This window comes from Arvicola amphibius, chromosome 3, assembly GCF_903992535.2.
Source record: "Arvicola amphibius chromosome 3, mArvAmp1.2, whole genome shotgun sequence".
Lineage (NCBI taxonomy): Eukaryota > Metazoa > Chordata > Mammalia > Rodentia > Cricetidae > Arvicola > Arvicola amphibius.
Genome location: NC_052049.1, coordinates 103635592 through 103653223, shown reverse-complemented (window position 1 = coordinate 103653223; position 17632 = coordinate 103635592). Strand labels below are relative to the sequence as shown.

At 42.8% G+C, this 17632-nt stretch overlaps 1 protein-coding gene across 2 annotated transcripts in view; it reads right to left on the bottom strand.

Moving 5' to 3' along the window:
- Positions 1–10854, bottom strand: part of Cdon (cell adhesion associated, oncogene regulated) — an 88215-nt gene extending 77361 nt beyond the window's left edge. The window contains exon 1 of one of the 2 annotated variants that reach the window (XM_038323213.2): positions 10824–10854. The gene's annotated coding sequence lies outside the window, so the exon portion shown is untranslated. Of the gene's footprint in view, positions 1–10613; positions 10777–10823 lie in introns of those variants that run through there. The other variant, XM_038323212.2, reaches the window with a different exon arrangement.
- Positions 10855–17632: the final 6778 nt, after the last annotated feature.

The window sequence follows — 17632 nt, the reverse complement described above, 5'->3', positions numbered from 1 at the left end:
AGCAGAGGTGTCTGTACACAGGCCTGAAGACCTGAGTTCAACCCTAGATCCCACAAGGTAGAAGATAATAGGCTCCTGAGAGTTGCCCTCTGCCTCCATGCATGCCACAGACATGGCTCATGCATACCTCAACACAAAGACACACACACATACACATGGCACACGCAAGCACACATACACACAGACACATGCCCACACACGCACACATGAAATTAACAAACACTGTGATAATAAAATAGGACGGCAACCACGCAGAAGGATGTACCGATGAGGTAAGTCATGGACACGGTACAGTAGTAAGCCTTCAGTGCGGTTCCACTCGAGTTTCTAAAGCTACTAAGTACTTAAAATTTTCTTTGTGGAATTTCCTGGTGCCAAGGTTGACTGAAGCTACAGCTCAGACCCTGGGATGCCAACGACTGAAGTCATTTCCGTCACTGCGCTCAGACCCCCTCAACATTGTCTCATGAGGTCACCAAATGTTTTCAAGCCCCGAGCTACAGAATGTTGAGCCATGAGGGGGAGCCCCTTTTATGAATGAGGGTTTATCACGGCTACCCTCCTGCCCTCCAATCTCCATCATGACAGGAAGTGCGCACTGACACACAGGTGAGTGGGACTTCTATTCCAGCTAAAACCGCTCGCTCCCGAGTTCCTAAGCTTGCGGCTCACTTTGTTGCTATTTTATTATACATACTCCCTGAGGCCAAAATCAGAAAGAGAAACCAAAAGAAAGGGCAGGGGAAAATGTCTCCTCCCCAGAGCATGATGCCTTTTTTTTCTTTTTATTGGACTAAAAAGGGCTGCCAAACTCTGATGTCACTTGAGTAATCTCAGGGCCTGATAAAGGTAGTATTTTACCCATTAAACATTCATTTCCCTTGCCAATTTTACCTCCAGCCAGGCGATGTGTACAATTACTCACTGTACAGATACCAAATTATTATAAAACAGAGAATACTAATTACAGTAATTCTGATACCACAAAAGCCCAATAACTGTCAGAAATTTCCCTGGCAAAGAGACAGAAGCCAGGATGTATTTTTTAGTATTTACACACTCGAGGGAACCCCTGTAATAATAGCCAGTTAAAACACAAACAAGCAAAACATGACCTCAACTCCCTAGGCACTAATGCTACACAGAACAAAAACATATTTAAAATTGCTAAACTATTCATGCATCAGAGTACCAGTGGTTGACATTTCACCGTTCTTAGCCTTAAGCTCTGTTTCATTATTTTCTGAAACTTCTTCGAGCTTCATGATTAGGAGCTATGTGATATTTCCCTGAACCTGACACTGAAAATCTATTATTTCACTTGATTTTTATAAGTAACACTGTGTGTTGAGATCACTCGAGGATCTAGAAGAAAGAGCCGAGTATCCCACTGTGCCCTGTGCTCCACCTAACTGTTTAACATTGTGTTCCTCACCAGTAAGACAAAAGACCTCAGAAAACAAGGCAGAAAGATTCACTTCGGCACGTTGACTTCAGAAGTTTCAGACCATAGTGCCAGCTCAACCTCCACAGGCCTGCGGTGAGGGAGGACATCATGACAGTGGACGCCCATGGCTCAAGAGGGTACTGACCTCCTAGCGACCAGGAAGCAGGGAAAGAGAGACAAGTAGACGCCAAGAACTCCATTCTTCAAAGGCATGTCCCAGCAACCCCCTTTCCTCCAACTAGGCCCCGCCTCCTCATAGCCTATAGGAACCCATTATGAATTAACCCATTATAATAAAGTTAGCTTCCTCACAATCCCATCAAGCCTTCAACTCATGAATTTACGGTGGAGAGCACACTCCAGATCCCAACCATAACAAGCATGTAGAAGTTTGTTAGAAAGGAAAAAATGTTGACTTCTGCCCATCCTAAACACTTGAACATTCTCCCAAGAATTCAAACGTCCATCAGGGTCCTCAAGGCATTTTAGTGTCAGACAATCAGTAGGGTAAAAATGGAAGATGGTGGGGGAAACTCCATTTTGTCAGAGTTTGGCAGAGGTGGATACAATTATGACATAACTGTTCAAAGAGAGTCACGTTCCCAGCTTGAAAGGGAGAAACACGAAGCTGAGAACAGAGTGCTTGCCTGGAGAACATAGAGCCCTAAGCTCCATCCTTAGAACCCCATTAACCAGACATAGTAGCACATACCTGGAGTTCTACCACTTGGCAGGTGAAGGCAGGAAAATCAGAAGTTTGTGAGTTGGACGCCAGTCTAGGCCACAAGAGACTCTAGCTCAAATAAAAGTGGGGGTGCGGGAGGAGACTGAAGCATGGTGTTCACAGAATGCCCATCTGGGGATGGCATAAGCAATGGGTATACAACTGATCTTGTACACTCCCCCAAAAAAGGATCGAAGCACTGGGGACCATAGCTCAGTGGTAGAACATTGGCTTAGTGTATATGGGACCCAAGGTTCAATCCCTAGTGCAACAAATGAAATTTAAGGGGCTGGAGGGACGGCTCAGCAGTTAGGAGAAGTCACTGCTCTCGCAGAGGACCTGAGTGGCTCCCAACACTCCTTCAGGAGTGTAGCTCCAGCTCCAGGAGATCTGACGTTGTCTTCTGTCCACTTGCACTCACACGCATATACCCACCCCTAACCAAAATAAGATGCATAATTAGAATAAAGGAATCATAAAAATGTCAGAGAGATGAGGACTTATGGGGAGCAGGCACATGATCAGACTTAGGGCTAAGGAACATCATTACTCAGGCAAACGATGGACAGTTTGGGAGACAAGAGCATGGAGAAGACTTAGCTGTTTACGTGGAGTTTATTTATTTGGGGATTTTATTTTCGGGGGAGTCCCCACATACTTTTCATCCCTCCTCTTAAATTCTGAAATGGAAGCTGCAGAGATAAGGCAATAGCCATAGAGAAAAGACAATGAGCAAGATCTGCTTTCAGGAGAGGAGGGAGAGCAGCTATGTGCACATATAAATATGGAACAGTAACCACTTGGGCCGGAGTCAGCTCAGCAGGTCAAAGAGCTGGCAGCGGAAGCCTTCTGATTAAAGTTCCACCCCAGAATCCATTCTCTCTCTCTCTCTCTCTCTCTCTCTCTCTCTCTCTCTCTCTCTCTCTCTCTCTCTCTTTCTCTTTCTCTCTCACATATGCTATCACACACACATACGATAATAATTAAATTTAAAAGTGGCAAAAAACAAAATATTCTTTTTATAATTTTTTTTTTTTTTTTTTTTTTTTGTTTTTCGAGACAGGGTTTCTCTGTGGCTTTGGAGCCTGTCCTGGAACTAGCTCTTGTAGACCAGGCTGGTCTCAAACTCACAGAGATCTGCCTGCCTCTGCCTCCCGAGTGCTGGGATTAAAGGCGTGCGCCACCACCGCCCGGCATAATTTTTAAAAAAAAAAAAAATTAGAAGAGATAAAAAATACTTCTTTGATGATTCAGGATCACACAGTGCCGCCAACTATTCTGAACACCAGTTACTAATATACAATGTCATTTTGCAGACAGGAGTTACGCACACAGCTACAAGTGGAGCCCAGACCAACCCCAGACAGTGTTTGTTAAGTCACTGGCATTGGTCTTTCTCCCTCTATGAGTTTTCCTCTCTCTTGACTCGGAGTTTAGAAAAGTCTGTATGATGGAAAGACAAGAGGAGTATTCGATACTCTCTGCACCTAATTTGTAGAAGCAAGTGAATAATAACTAGATTGACAGAAATATTATACATACCAAGTACCACCATTTCTGATACTGATAAATCCAGCTATTAGAAAAATCCATTTTTGTTTTGTTTTGCTTTTAAAGACAGCATTTCACTATGTAGCCTAGGCTGACTTACAGCTGTATACCACCATATTTGGCTCCTGATTCTCCCTTATCATAAAAATTTTGAAAGACAGGCAGAATAACTAACATAATGGTTACAAGTAAATTAGGAATCGTACTTAAAATGCAAAGAGCAGGCCAAGTAGAAGCAGTCTCCAATTTTAAGCCAGGGTTAATTTAGGGGAAATGCACGTATTTGGAAACAGGACACATTTTCTTCCTTTGGAATTATGCTATGATGGGTATGGGACCTAGCTACAGCATGAAAACCTATTTCATGGAACCTTGGCACTTCCACAAAGGCCGTTGGAGGTCAATGGGCCAGTCTCTTATACACAGGTGAGATTCTTTACACATCATCCTTGGCAAATACCATCAGAATAGTCCAGAAGGACTCACAGTCTTTCAAACAGCACGACCTTACATGAGGCGTCTCCATTTGTTGGACTGTTCTTTCCTCTGTAACATAGTCTGCATCTACAAGTGCCCTACAGAACAAAAGATGCAGTTTGGAGAGACAGCTCAGCAGTAAGAACACTTGCTCTTGCAGAGATTTGTCCAGCACCCACATGGTAGCTCACAACCATTAGTGATGCCAATTCAAAGATCTGACAATCTCTCCTGAAAGCACACACTTACAAGCAGAATAGTCATACCCCCAAAAGATAAATCTAAACATAATTTTAAAAAAAAAGAGTCACAAATAGCCACTGCAGCTGTCCCCACATCTAATGACATCCTGGCCATAACAGGCTCCTTGGAGTCAGGAGGACCCCTTTCATACCCATGGCTGTGTGTGAAAAATGACCTGTGTCAAAGAGCTATGAATAGAAAGATTTAATAAACTCACAAATGCTGAAAATTACAATGTCTCCTGAGGGGAAAAAAATGGCTAATGTCCAAGCAAAACATCCAGAAAACCTTCAGCTAACATTTCTAATAACACAGGATAAGCTACCCATCTCAACTATAGTCCCCTACAAATTCTGAAAAAGAAAAACTTCATATCCATCGCTATCACTTTGTTTTTTGTTTTACTGCTTCTGAGATAAATTTCATTCCCCATATTAAGGAATTTCAAAAAGCCAAACAGAGATTCTCAATGTACGGCGATTGTTCAGACAGTGGGTAAAACTCTCTACAACAAAAGTGTGTGGCCTTGCTCTTCAAAGTCTTCCTAGACCATAACATCTTAGCTCTACTCTCCCCAATTTTTGATCAACTTTTTTAAAATAAAAAAACAGTATATGCATACAAAAACACATGTATGTGTCTATGAACATTCTGCAGCTACAGTTTCAACTCAAAGAACAGGACACTCTAGTTGAGCTGGTGGTTATTTCTGCCAAATTCTAAGTATTGATCAAGGTGCTTAATCCTGAACATGAAGATAATAGACTATCTCACATACTCCTTTCCTTCTATCTTGAAGCTCCTTCCTTTACCTCCTAAAACACAAACAGAAAATAAATGCATTATCAGAGGATTTATAAGGAATTGAAAAAGAAGGTAAATAAATTATTTTCAACTCTGTTTTACATTTTTTTTAAAAAAATGATGTCATGGTTATTTTTTCTAAAATAGCCTCTGAGATCTGGTTTTCTAAAAATTCGTGAAGAAATGTTATTTTTCTTTTCTCTGCCAATGACCATATACCCATGAGGCAATAAAATAAATTTCAAAATACACAAAAGACTCTGTAACAGCTTTAAAAGCATGAATAAGTACTGCCCACAATAGCATGGATAAACTGTACAAGCATAAGGAGCTGTGCAGGAATGCAGTCACTGTATGACTCTTCCACCAAGTTCAAGAACAGGTGAAATTACACTATGGCAAGATTCATCAGCACAGTTGTTGCCTTCAGGGAGAGAGGAAGGCTAAGAGCAACAAGGAGCCTTCCCAGGCCAAAGACACACAACTGGACTAGCTAATGATGGAACAGGTGAGTGTTGACCTAACCATTCCTTTGTTGCTCACTGCCTACAGGGGTGACCCTTGTGCAGACCTCTGCCTAGATGGGAAAAGACTCCACACATTGCTTCCAAACACTTTCTAAGTTTCAACTGGAAATTTAAGAAAATTTTAACAGATCAAGTTGTAGTAACTACATGGGACACATTGTTACAAACTTCCAAGGCTTCCTCCTTATTTAGAACTTGAAAGGAATAGCTCACAGGAGGAATCAATAAAAATAACAGCAGCTAACATTTATAGACACTTTACTATCTGCCAAATGTTTTACTTTCATTAACTCATTTAATCCCACAGTGGGGAGATATCCTATCCATTTAATCCCCATTTTACAGATAAGGATCCAAGGCTAGGTCAAGATCGTTGTTCTACAAGAGCTCACATAAATTAATGAGAGTAGCTAAAGAGCAAATTCTATGTCAACCTCTTAATTCAATTTCTATTACAGTAACATAAAAATAAAAGTCAACACACAGCTTTAAGCAAGGAAACATGGGCAGATTATGTAAGGCAAGTTCAATAATATAAGAAGCATACACATTTTTTCTCTATTAAAAGGCACATCCTTGGCATCCAAGAGTTGAAGCGCCTACTCATATTCCAACACACATACAGTAGAACAAAATGTTCTATAAAAGTGTTTTGTTTGTTTCTAAGTATCTCTGTCCATCAAAAGATATTACACAGTAACTAAACTATTAATTCAGACAGAAGTTGACTTCGGAGTTTAATCTACTTCTTAGAAGGCATATCCTGGATGAAAGAGGAAAATAAGTAAACATATTCTCAAAGGCGGCTCTTTATATTCTAAACATGTATTGTGAGAACCTGGTACAGCACTACACGGGAACAGGAAGAAAAGGACTGCACTATCTACATGATTTTAGTTAGCAATAAAATATATCACAGCAGCCATCAAACATGCTGCCACATTCTACGCAAGCTGAAAACTGCTCACACCGTGATTCACGTTCTCAAAAGATGAAAATCAATTAGCAATACCACCCACAAACCCCATGCTGTCCTCTGTGAAAAGTATACAAGAAGTGAACTGGGTTAGTACTCTGAAAAATAAATATGTTTCCAACTATACGGAGGACAGAGGAAGAGGGAACAGAAGGAAACACACCAATGTGTCTCCACAAATCTGCTCAAGAAACTGCCCAGAATGTTTTTGGAAATTATGTTTTCATTTACTTGGGGCTGCTGGCAAGTCTGCGGAGCAATGGCTCCAAATACTAGAGAGTCAACAGAATTCCGTAAAATGCCAACAGAAAAGAATGACAAAATGAATTTAAATTCTATAAGAAGAAACATAACAAGCTCAGATGGCAACCAAGGTATAAACTAAACTATGTTTATTCAAACAAGCATTTCATTTTTGCACAGGCAATCGACATGTCATAAAAGCCTGACTTTGCTCTCAAATGTTAAGTCATTACACAATATACCAGCCCTTACAGGCAAGAGAACACTGTAATACAATTTCACATATTTATCCAAAGATCATTCAAAGAAAACTTACCAAGTCTGCAAACGTGTATCTGCTTGCGCTCAGAGAGAAAGCAGAGCAGCTCTCTGTACTTACACTAGGGTTCGCTTCAGTGCTAAAAGTACATCACCACAGCCCTGCCTGCAATAAAGTCCGCACTAGCAGTCCGCCTTTGGGTTGGGCTTTTCTCTTACAAGATAAGCTGTTAAGTCATGCCTTGATTTTAGAGCTGCTAACATATGGAGCCTTCTAATGCAGCCTGCTCTCCCCCCTCCCCCTCCCCCCCCCATCACTACTCAGCTCCACTCCCTCTCCACACATACACATACACACATACAAAAAAGGCACTGCAGGGCAGAAATTCCTCAGGTGCTCGCTAATGGAATTCCCAGGGTCTAGGAGCCGCTTCGGGGATCAAGAGATCTCACAGCCCCTGCTGGGGTAAGGAGCAGCGAGTCTGTTCCATTTAATCAAATACAGAATGAATTTTCAGCTCTATTCACTAGCTTGTCTCCAGGGCTCTCAAAAGGCACCAGGCAGCTAGAATCACACACATGTGGCTCTTTTAGGCAAGTATAATTAGTTTGATTTTAAAAAGCCACATTAATAATATCACCTCAGGACCATTATTCAGGGGACAGACGACAATGATACTGTATGTTTTAAGCCTGACAATGGAGGGAAAGTGCACAAACAATGGGGAAAGCTTGAAGGATTTTTTTTTAAAGAAAAAAAAAAAACACCCGCAGCTTTTCGTTTCAGTGTAGAGCAGTATTTTAAAGTGACATTAAGTATACTCTTGTATACTACCCCTTAATTTTAACAATAAATACAGCCTTCCCCTCCTAGGCATAGCCCTTCCATGCCACCTACACAATAAAAATTTAGCACACAGAGTGTTTAGATACAATGTAAAAGTGTAAATAAAAACAATGTAAAAATTTCTAATTCAATGTAGGTGAGTAAAAAATCTCTTGAAAAAAAGCACCAGTCAAAAACAAATAAAATAGCGTGTGGCACACACACACACACACACACACACACACACACACACGGGGGAAAAAAATCTCCTTCAAAGCAGTACAGTTAGCAACCAGACTCCAAATTCCTATTTTAATTAGTTTGTATTAAGATCATTAAGCTAAAGAAAGTCTACCTGTAGGCAATTCATCTACACTTCTAATGTACTGTCCTAGCTATAATTCTACACAGTAGAGATGCTGACCACCTGATGTTAACTGATAACACACATTAAAACAGCAAATTTTCCAATTCATTATCTTTGATAATTTTGATTCCTTCCCTGATTTCACAAAGGCGTTTAATTCCTGAAATCGCTTCCCTAGTATTTTAGTTAAAAGCATCCATCAGATTTTAGTCTACATGTTCACAAGAAAAACATCTCCAGGGAAGAAGAAACCTCCTACTGTCATTAAAAAAGAAACAAAGCGAAATTGTCTGGAGAACCAAGAGAGCATGCAGACCAAGAGGAAACACAAGAGGAAAGCATAAGAACAAGTTATTAAATTTTACCTGACCTTTGAGGAGCACCACCCTATGACACAAGGTCCTATCCCTCGGCACTCCTCTATATAAGCCTTGATGATGAGGGAGGGTCCTATCTTAAAGTGAAGTTAACGCCTTCCACAAAAAAAAAAAAAGTCAAGCCACCTGCAAAACCTGCCAGAAGTAAGGGAGATGCAGGAAGCAACCTACACAGATTAGCTCAGGAGTGTTTGTCAGGTCCTCAGATTCTTCATACTTGGGCTCGAAAGTCGCTGCTGTTTTAAGTACTTGGCATGGTAGAAGCTGATGAGAACCGCAGCAGTCCATCAAAGCATCCCAAGTGAGTTACTACACAAACAATAGCACAGCACCTCTAGTGACTGATTTTGCTAGGTGATTAAACTATTCAAAGAAAGACTTCCCAAATGCTGTACCCGAGGTTGTGCAAGAAAGTTAAACAATATACATTTGTGTATTTTATAGAAATATAAACGTTTCTCCTTGCCAAACACACACCCCAGGCTCGTCTTTACAAAATGAAACAGGTTTTCTCCATCCTTCTCATAGAACTTAAAGCACGTAGCAATTTAATATTTCCACATGTGCGTAACAGAGACTACAGTATTCAGTGCCTCTTTCGAGTTTCTAAGAATTCTTTCGAGTTCAACACTAAACTAAGATCCCCAGAAAAATTCTGAAGAGTTTCTTTGTCTTATCCTAAAAGTTAAACTATCCGTATCCCACATTTTCATCTATAAGTAGACTGGAAAGGACGAGTTAGAAAAACGTAACAGAATATGTAGAATCATATTAAAAAAAAATAAGGCACCTCTTCTGCAGCCCCCTGCCACCTCCTCTGGCAGACAGCCCTTGAGCTATGCCAACCATCCACTGGGAATCCGAGGGGTATGGTATCAGGGAGGCATGGACTCTGAATTCACTTAGCCTCTTTCATCATTCCTGGCATTGGCCGGAGACCAAATCTCACATTACCTTTTAGTCCAACCTCCCGTTTCCCAAGGTGTCTGATTAAGGACACAAAGGCTGGCTTTCTGTTAATGAGGTTCCCTAAATTCGACAGCCCAACTGGGGAGCAGCCTGCCCTTAAAACACCTGCCACCCTCTGTGGTCCCCATGAGGAAAGGCAGGCATTCTGTGGAAAGTTCCTTTCTCGAGTGCCTTCCACCTGATTTGGTGGGGTTAGGGAGAACAATGAAGCCAAGGGCAAGGGAGTCTATCTATCCCCCTCAGTGATTTATTACTGAAATTCCTAAAAGTGGAGAGAAGGCAACAAAGGTCTGAAGCTGCAGGCTGAAATAAATAGCGATGTATTTAAAGTATTTAGTAGATGATAATGCGAGTCACAGAAAGCTTTACAGAAGAGAAGGAAAAATACACTCCCTGGGGCTGGGAAGTCACTGAGTCTGTGAAGGCAGAGAAAGATACATTGTGCAGGAAATTTCTCTTGCTTTTCCCTACACATAAATCACTGTCTTTCCCCGGCATTCTGCGGGGATGGAGAGGGGAGACAGAGTTGGCTCCCTTGGGAAAAGCGCCGGCGCCCTCGGCTAAGCGGCATCCCACCTGCCCTGGCAGATCTCGGAAGAAGACCTCAGCATGTCACTGACACCTCACCCCGCCTCCTCCTGCGAGGTGGCTCCAAGCGCCCTAGGATGCGGCGGCGAGCCGGTTGCGGGGCATCCCTCAGCTGCCCTTCCACCCGGACCCCTTGCATCCTGAGGGCAAGCTGGCCTCCGCTTCCCCAGGACCCCCCGCTCCCGAGCCCGCGACCCGGGGCCACCCTCGGGGACCCTGCAGCAGGACCCCCGCACCTCTCCGCAGGGCTGGCTAAGCCCCCAGACCTCCTGCTCGGCAGCCGGCTCCGAGAGCCACCCCCAGGTCATCCCCCCGCGCGCTGGCGGCGGCGGCGGCGGCTGCGATCCGAACGGGCCCCTCCATGCACCGGGCAGGGCGGCCGGAGGGCGCGGCGCCTCACACGCGGGGCGGGGGCGCTGGGGCGGCGCGAGGTCCCCGTCTCGTACCGAGCCGCGCGAGCCGGGCACCCGGGCTCCGGGAGGGGAGCTGGGGGGCGGAGTCCCGGGGCGCGCCCCCGCGGCCGCGCTCCTCCCCCGCGGAGCGCGCGGACGCCCGGCACCAGAGCCCAGAGAGGAGGGCACCGGCGGAGACGGAGGCGGGCCGCAGAGGCCGGGACTCCCCGGCCCGCGCACCGCCGCGGGGTGCGCGCGCAGCCTGCCAGATCAGCGGCGGGCAGGGCCGTACCACTCCTCCGGGGGTGGGGGAAACGATCCGCTCGCTGGCTCCCGCTCGCCTCCTGTCCGCTCGCTCCGCACCGACACCCCCACGGGCAAATGCATCTGAAGCTTCGGGTGCTGCAGACCCAGTGAGGACGAGCTGCCTAGGCGAGACACGGAGGCGCCCATAGGGTCTGCACTCACTCTCCCCTCACCTTCGCTCGCCCCGGAGAGGCGGCATTTCTGGCCGGTGCACCTCACAGCACGTTCCCGGTTCCCGCCCAGGCCCCGCCCCGCCTGCCTACCTTTGGAGGAGCTACCTAGTATTGCTGTTCCCTGGTGACCCTGTGATTGCGATTCAACCACTTCCCTTTGCCTTTCCACGACTCCTAGGCTTCCTTTGATTCCCCAGCTCACCCACTCTCCCTTCACTGGGGCAAGTGACAAAATTCTGAGAGATCGGGAAAGGCTCAGGGTCGCCTGGTGCAAGCATCTTGCCTTTTGGCCCTACAGTCTTCTCAACTCATCCGGTGGACCTGCCCCCAAATTATTCAAGCTCAATGAACATTAGAGAGAAAAAGAAGGAAAACAATTCCTACTTAGGAGGTGGCTGTGAGAAGCGTAATTATGATATTCCGTGAGAAGTACCTGCCACTCATTGAGCATCCTGGGATTGTAACTTTTTGTGATGATGATGTTGTTGTTGATGATGATGATGATGATGATGATAATTTTAACCCCATAACCATTATTATTAGTTTAACTTCAAAAACAGTTTTAATGATAATGATACTTGGTGGTCACAGCTACTCTATACTGAGCTTCAGAAGAATACCTACCTTTTTGCTTCAGTTAGAATGTAGTCTTTCTGAATACCTTGGAAAGAAAATCAGTATAAGAAAGGAAAAAAAGAAAAAAGCTTTAAATCTGGCTTGCCCTCCTATGTTCCGTATTTTTTAAGTTATAGGGGCAAGATATAGAAAAAATATTTTTATTCAGCAAAGATACCTTCCTATAGATAAGATTTAACTGAAATAAATTTTGTGCACATGGAGTAGAAGTCTAGTGACATTGTAAAGAACCCTCTATATCCCTAGATACCAACTCCCCACAAACACTTCCAGCGTCTTCTTTGAGGGCTCCGTTGATTCAGGGCACCTCCCAATCCCTAAATCTAACACTGCTATTTAAATATCACTAGGCCTAATGTTGCTCAGTATGAAACTTGTAGATCAGATTCTTCCTCTAATGACTAGTTGTAAATTGGACGTTTGCAGATGCAAAATGGTTTTTCATTAATGAATCCGTGTTCATTTGTTCAACGTGTAGGTTTAAATTACGGTACTTCATGCCACTAGTAGACACAGGAGTACATAGAAAAATATTACATATCTCAAGCTTCAGAGAACTTACAATTGCACCAGGGTTTTTATTAGGGCCACCAACCAGCTCCCAAATCATGACATGAAGACTTACTAGTTTTGAATGCTTTCAGGCTTGTTTCTGGCTAACTCTTTTAATTAACCTGTTTCTCTTTATCTACCTTTTGCCTCAGGATATTTTAGCTTTCTTTCCTTCTGTATATCTTAATTCCACTGCTTCTCACGTCTTGCTGATAGGTGACTGCTCAGCTTCTTGCCCCAGACATGTCCCTCTCACCCTCATTCTCTCCTCTCATCTTCTCTTGTTCTTGCCTCTCATTCTCCTCAAACCTAGCTTTCTCCTCCTACTTATTCTCTCTGTCTGGAAGCCCCACCCATCCCTCTCCTGCCTAGCTGTTGGCCATTCATCTTTTTATTCCACCAATCAGGTGCCTTAGGCAGGCAAGGTGAAACAAATGCACCTTTACAAAATTAAACAGATGCAGCACAAACAAAAGTAACACATCTTTACATCCTTAACAAAGGCAGGAGAAACAAATGTAACACATCTTTACACAATTAAAGTAATATTCCATAGCATAAACGAATGTAACACATTTTTACATGGCTAAAATAATTTTGCACAACATAATCTCATACACAGCCAAGTACACTGTGACATCATCTTCCATGAAATGAACTGTGATGCATAAGGCCAGTAAGGCCACCTCTGTCCAGAGTTTAAAAGTGTGGCTCTTTCTAAAAAAGAATTCCCAAAAGAAGTGATTCTTGGACCTAGACTTAAAGGAGAGAAGGAATTGGCTGGTTAAAAGTGGTAAAGAGTACGAAGATGGTCTGGACAGGGAGCACAGTGTCCAGGCAATAAATAAATAGGTGAAGGAATGAAGCTCAAAGGAAGTTCAAGCTCTCTTTTGTGGCTAATGTTTAAGGAACAGGCAGGAATTAGCCAATGCAGGCTGGGCAGAAAGACACACAAGCCAGGCCACAGAAACCCGTGTGGATAATATGAAGGACACAGGCCTTCCAGGTCAGGGAATCAGTGCAGGGTTTAGAGTAGGAGAGAGATGTAATATAACCATATTTAGAACAATCATCTAGAATCAATACAAGAATGGGTTTGAGGGATTTCGGAAGCTTCCTGTTGTGGTATAAGTGTACCCCCGAGGTTTTATGTGTTGTAATTTAATCCCTATTCTGAGGCATCAGAATGTGTAACATGAGGGCCAGCTGTGGGGATTTCTGTCCTGCCCGGTTCCCACAGCCAGCAAGTCCCAAAGAAAATCACACAAAGGTCTCCATAAAATTATAAACTGATTGGCCCATTAGCTCAGACTTCTTATTAGCTCTTATCACGTGTATTAACCCATTATTCTTATCTCTGTTAGCCACATGGCTCGGTACCTTTCTCGGCCGGGTAGATTACATCTTGCTTCATTCGTGGTCTAGGCAGGACTAGGGAATGGGCTTCCTCCTTCCTAGAATGCTCCTGTTTTGATCACCCTGCCTCTACTTCCTGTCTGGTTGACCCACCTATACTTCCTGCCTACATTCCTGATGTGGGATTCCTCTCTGTATGCTGTTAATATGGTCTATTGCCATTGGTTAATAAAGAAGGTGCTTTCGGCCAGTGGCTTAACAGAATATAGCCAGGCTGGAAAAGATATAGAGAGAGAGTAGGTGGAGTCAAAGAGAAGCCATGTAGCCACCACAGGAGGCAGACACCGGACTCCAGACAGAACCTAACCAGAAGGCCGCAACCACGTAGCAATACACAGATTAATAGAAATGGGTTAATTTAAGATGTAAGAACGATCTAGAAATATGCATAAGCTAATAGGCTGAGCAGTGTTGTAAATAATACAGTTTCTATGTGACTATTTCGGGTCTAGGCAGGCAGGAAACAAGCAAGCAGCCTCCAACGATAGATTGGCATGCTAACATGGGGCTGACTACATCCATATAAACCTGAGAAAGCTTGGAAAACAATTCTAGACACAAAAAAAAAAAAAAAAAAAACAGAGTTAAGCATGGTTTCCTGATAAGCGGCATTTTTTTTCCAGATGAGCTTTGTTTGCTGGTGGCGAGCTGGGGCGCCACAGCTCCTTTAAGAGAGGTCTTACTGATTCAGCATTAGCAGCAAAAACAAACAAACAACCCTTGCAGCTTCTTTAAGAAACAGCAGTTTCCTAGTTCGTGATAGTTGCAGGAACAGGTATGGCTCTTTCAGGAGGCTGAGCACTTGAATGGGGTGTGTGGGCCCAGATGCTTATATGCCCACTTGGGGTTAGGAGGAAAGTAGCTGAGAGCATGCCTGTCACTCAGCACCCCTGGCCTGGGAAGGCAGCAGGATCAGGTCTGCTAGGAGTGCACAGGCAGGAGAGCATGGCGGATTCCTGCTGCCATAAACAGAGATATTTCCAGGCTATGCAGTGCGCTGCATGGCAGATTTAGCTTTTACTCAGGTAAAAAAGATCTATATGCCACACAGTGCTACCCAGAGTTGAGTTGGTAAGGATAGCTCCCACCTGGCCATCTCAGAGGCAGTGAACAGACTCTCACCATGTTAGACTAGGCAGAGCCAAAAGGCAAAAGCAGCCTTAGTCCTAACCAAGCCGCTTAGCATTTTTTTAATTTATTGGATTTTTTTAAAAGAATACCAATCCAAGTTCCTACTCCCTCCCCTCCTACCATTCCCTCTACATAACCTCCCATCCCACCCTCTCTAATCCTAAGAGAGGGTAAGGCACATTGCCTTGTGGAAGGTCCAAGGCTCTTCCTACTATATCTAGGCTGAGCAAGGTAACATCCAAAGAGAATAGGATCCCAAAAAGCCAGTACATACAGTAGGGATAAATCCTGGTGCCACTTCCAGTGGCCCATCAGTCTGCCCCAGCCATGCAACTGTCAACCACATTCAGAGGGACTTGTTTGGTCCTATGCTTGTTCCTTCCCAGTCTGGCTGGAGTTGGTTCACTCCTATTAGCTCAAGTAAACTATTTCAGTGGGTGAATCTATCATGGTCTTGACCTTTTTGCTCATATTCTTATTCCTTCCACTCTTCAACTGGACTTTGGGAGCTCAGTCCAGTGCTGCAATGGGGGTCTCTGCCTCTGTTTCCATCAGTTGCTGGATGAAGATTCTATGATGATATTTAAGATAATCATCAGTCTGATTACAGGGCAAGTCAAGATCGGGGCTTCTCTCCTCTATTGCTTAGGGGCTTAGGCAGGTTCATCCTTGTGGAGCTGCTTAGCATTTTTAAGAAGCAGTCCTGGTATGAAAATTGTTACAGATACTCAATAAAGACAAATTAAGATGGAAAAGACCTCTAAGTGGGTCACAGTGTTGGATAAATAAATGTACATAGGCTTGAGAGAGGAAAAAGGATATAGACAGTTATAAAAAAAAGTAAATGGTTTAAAAAATAAAACAAAGTCTTTAAAGAGATAGTATAGACAGTCAGAGATTAAAGGAGTAAAAAAATAACTCATGTAAAGATGGAACAGAGAGTCTGGTTTATGTTTATTTTTTTTATTTGAATTTTTTGACTGTGAACGAGCTAAGTACAGAGAGACATTTCATACATGAACCAACATGTATAGTTTAAAGGCATCTTGACTTCAAAATTTGGGTCTAAAGATACGTTGTTTTGAAAAAGAGGTTTGCTTTTGTTTCTACAGAAGATGAGAAACTGTGAATTCCTTCAAGAACAATGTGGTTTGATGGAACAAGATCCCCTCAAAAGGTCTCCATGAACCCCCTAAAATTACTCCACCCAACAAAAAGCAGGAAGCAGTTTGGAGAGAACTATGCCCAAATTCCCAAATATTGTTTATAAATGTTTGTTTACATTTAAAGGGGGATATGATATAGAGATGAATACTTTGCATTGGTATAGATCTTGATTTATTGATACAAATTTAAGGTCAATTTTGTTATATCTATATTTTTGCTCTAGATTAAGATATTGTGTTTGTGCGTCTCATTTAAAAATGTAATGTATAATTAAGAAATACAGGTTAATAAATATCATCTATAATAGTCAAGCTTGTAGTCATGTTAGTTAGGTTTTCTAGATGTACAGAGATATATTTCAGATAGATAGGCATTATTCAAACCTGTCAAAGACTAACAGAATATGGCATTTAAAATGTTTTAGGAATTTAGGACTTTTCATGACAATGAGACATCTGCTCCTGGCAGCATCAATGTACTTCAAGAGGAAGATGAGCATTAAAGAGATTCCTTATAGAATTTACTAGCCATTTGGGCAAGAAATTGCTCTTGCCTGGAGTGCTTGGTTTATGCTCTATGAACTGGACATGCAGGACCCACAGAAAAATGACTGCTGAACTTGCCTAAAGGTGAGACAGTCCTTTGGGGTTCCTGCTTCATAAAAGAATCTGCCAGGCATTCTGCAGGACACAGAAGAAAGTGACTAACAAATTGCCAATATAGGTAAAACTGTTTTTGAAATTTCCTGCTTCATGGAAAAGTCTGCCAGATGCTATGGGCCTGTAGGCTGAAGATGGATGCCCCAATGTTACAGAAGAACTTTGGGTGACTGTCCAGGCAGCAAGATGTGTCTGTTAATTATAGAGTTTTGGAAGTTGCTTACAATGCATTTCCTGTTAACTTAGGTAATATTATATCCTTCTAGAGTCTTTAATGGAGTTGAAGAATAGATAGTTATAGTTTTTCTTAGTTATGATAAAAGATAAAGTAGATATAAATATTGGAACTGTAATTCTTGCTTGTTTTGCATATGTAATTTTGCTATGTTAAAGTTAAAACCTTCCTTTTTAATTAGACAAAAAAGGGGAGGTGATGTGGGATTCCCCTCTGTGTGCTGTTAATATGTTTTATTGCCATTAGTTAATAAAGAAGTTGCTTTCTGCCAATGACTTAACAGAATATAGCCAGACTGGAAAAGATATAGAGAGAGAGTAGGCTGAGTCAAAGAGAAGCCATGAAGATGCTGAATGAAAACTTATTGGTAGGCAACAACCACTTGGTGATACGCAGATTAATAGAAATAGGTTAATTTAAGATGTAAGAGCCAGCTAGAAATATGTATAAACTAATAGGCCAAGCAGCATTGTAAATAATGCAGTGAAGACCATAATAATAATGGGAAACTAAGATGAAACTCAAAAAGCCCTTAATATAGAACTTAGCCAATAAAATCTAGACATACCAGTAACATCCTCAAAAGCT